Source organism: Moschus berezovskii, chromosome 2 (assembly GCF_049115385.1).
Source record: "Moschus berezovskii isolate FMDL1 chromosome 2, NW_MosBer_1.0, whole genome shotgun sequence".
Classification (NCBI taxonomy): domain Eukaryota; kingdom Metazoa; phylum Chordata; class Mammalia; order Artiodactyla; family Moschidae; genus Moschus; species Moschus berezovskii.
Window position 1 is genome coordinate 61,561,049 of NC_142461.1, and position 3,137 is coordinate 61,564,185.

Below are 3,137 nucleotides of genomic sequence, written 5' to 3' on the forward strand. Positions count from 1 at the left end.
CAACTCCCGGAGTACACTCAAACTCATGTGCATCCAGTCGGGGATGTCATCCAGCCATCTCATTCTCTGTCATCCTCATCTCCTCCCACCCCCAATCCCTCCCAGCATCAGACTCTTTTCCAGTGAGTCAACTCGTTGCATGAGGTGGCCAAAGTATTGCAGTTTCAGCTTTAGCATCAGTCCTTCCAATGAACACCCAGGATTGATCTCCTTTAGAATGGACTGGTTGGATCTCCTTGCAGTCCAAGGGACTCTCAAGAGTCTTCTCCAGCACCACAGTTCAAAAGCATCGATTCTTCGGCGATCAGCTTTCTTCACAGTCCAACTCTCACATCCATACATGACCACGGGAAAAACCATAGCCTTGACTAGACGGACCTTGGTTGGCAAAGTAATGTCTCTGCTTTTTAATATGCTATCTAGGTTGGTCATAACTTTCCTTCCAAGGAGTAAGTGTCTTTTAATTTCCTGGCTGCAATCAAAATCTGCAGTGATTTTGGAGCCCAAAAAAATAAAGTCTGACACTGTTTCCACTGTTTTTCCATCTATTTCCCTTGAAGTGATGGGACCAGATGCCATGATCTTAGTTTTCTGAATGTTGAGCTTCAAGCCAACCTTGTCACTCTCCTCTTTCACTTTCATCAAGCGGCCTTTGAATTCCTCTTCACTTTCTGCCATAAAGGTGGTGTCATCTGCCTATCTGAGGTTATTGATATTTCTCCCAGCAATCTTGAATCCAGCTTGTGCTTCTTCCAGCCCAGTGTTCCTCATGATGTACTCTGCATATAAGTTAAATAATCAGGGTGACAAGATACAACCTTGACGTACTCCTTTTCCTATTTGGAACCAGTCTGTTGCTCCATGTCCAGTTCTAACTGTTGCTTCCTAACCTGCATACAGGTTTCTCAAGAGGCAGGTCAGGTGGTTTGGTATTCCCATCTCTTTCAGAATGTTCCACAGTTTATTGTGATCCACACAGTCAAAGACATTGGCATAGTTAATGAAGCAGAAATAGATGTTTTTTTGTAACTCTCTTGCTTTCTCCATGATCCAGTGGATGTTGGCAATTTGATCTCTGGTGCCTCTACCTTTTCTAAAACCTGCTTGAACATCTGGGAGTTCACGGTTCACATATTGCTAAAGCCTGGCTTGGAGAATATAGAACATGACTTTAAGAGCGTGTGAGATGAGTGCAATTGTGTGGTAGTTTGAGCATTCTTTGGCATTGCCTTTCTTTGGGATTGGAATGAAGACTGACATTTTCCAGTCCTGTGGCCACTGCTGAATTTTCCAAATTTGCTGGCATATTTAGTGCAGCACTTTCACAGCATCATCTTTCAAGATTTGAAATAGCTCAACTGGAATTCCATCACCTCCACTAGATTTGTTGGTAGTGATGCTCTCTAAGGCCCACCTAACTTCACATTCCAAGATGTTGGCTCCAGTACTGGGAAAGATAAGTGATGTAATTGGTACATCAGAAAAGTTCAGTTCAGTTTAGTCACTCAATTGTATCTTCATTACCTCTACCATAGTTTGGCCTCAGGTCAAACCACAGGGAAGGAACAGCCCCACCCATCAAAATAAAATTGGATTAAATATTTACTGAGCATAGCCCCAAATCACTGCAGATGCTGATTGCAACCAGGAAATTAAAAGACACTTACTCCTTGGAAGGAAATTTATGACCAACCTAGATAGTATATTAAAAAGCAGAGACATTACTTTGCCAACCAAGGTCTGTCTAGTCAAGACTATGGTTTTTCCCGTGGTCATGTATGGATGTGAGAGTTGGACTGTGAAGAAAGCTGATCACTGAAGAATTGATGCTTTTGAACTGTGGTGCTGGAGAAGACTCTTGAGAGTCCCTTGGACTGCGAGGAGATCCAACCAGTCCATTCTAAAGGAGATCAATCCTGAGTTTTCATTGGAAGGACTGATTCTAAAGCTGAAACTGCAATACTTTGGCCACCTCATGCGACGAGTTGACTCACTGGAAAAGAGTCTGATGCTGGGAGGGATTGGGGGTTGGAAGAGACGAGGACGACAGAGAATGAGATGGCTGGAAGGCATCACCGACTCAATGGACATGTGTTGGAGTGAGCTCCGGTGGTTGGTGACGGACAGGGAGGCCTGGAGTGCTGTGATTCATGGGGTCGCAAAGAGTTGGACACGACTGAGCAACTGAACTGAACTGAGCATAGCCCAGGCCATCAGAACAAGGCCGTTTCCCCCTCAGTCAGTCTCTCTCATCAGGACGCTTCCATAAGCCTCTTATTCTTATTATCATTTAGTAGACAGAATGAAAACCTTAATCACAGAAAACTAATCAAACTCATCACATGGACCACGGCCTTGTCTAATTCAGTGAAACCATAGTTGTGCTGTGTAGGGCCACCTAAGATGGATGGGTCATGGTGGAGAGTTCTGACAAAATGTGGTCCACTGGAGAAGGGAATAGCAAACCACTTCCATATTTTTGCCTTGAGAATCCCATGAACAGTATAAAAAGGCAAAAATATAGGACCCTGAAAGATGGTAGGTGATAGGATACCCAGATTGTTAAGTGCCCAATATGTTATTGGAGAACAATGGAGAAATAACTCCAGAAAGAATGAAGAGAAAGAGCCAAAGCAAAAACAACAGCCAGTTGTGGATGGGACTAGTGATGGAAGAAAAGTCTGATGCTGTAAAGAACAATATTCCATAGGAACCTGAAATGTTAGGTCCATGAATCAAGGCAAATTGGAAGTGGTCAAATAGGAGATGGCAAAAGTGAACATCAACATTTAGCAATCAGTGAACTAAAATGGACTGGAATAGGTTTTAACTAAGAAGACCATTATATCTACTACTGTGAGCAAGAATCCTTTAGAAGAAATGGAGTAGCCCTCACAGTCAATAAGAGTCCGAAAAGCAATACTTGGGTGCAATCTCAAAACAACAGAATGATCTCTGTTCATTTCCAAACCATTCAATATCACAGTAATCCAAGTCTATGCCCCAGCCAGTAATGCTGAAGAAGCTGAAAGGTTCTACGAAGACCTACAAGACCTTCTAGAACTAATACCCAAAAAAGATGTCCTTTTCAGTATAGGGGACTGGAATGCAAAAGTAGGAACTCAAGAAATACCTGG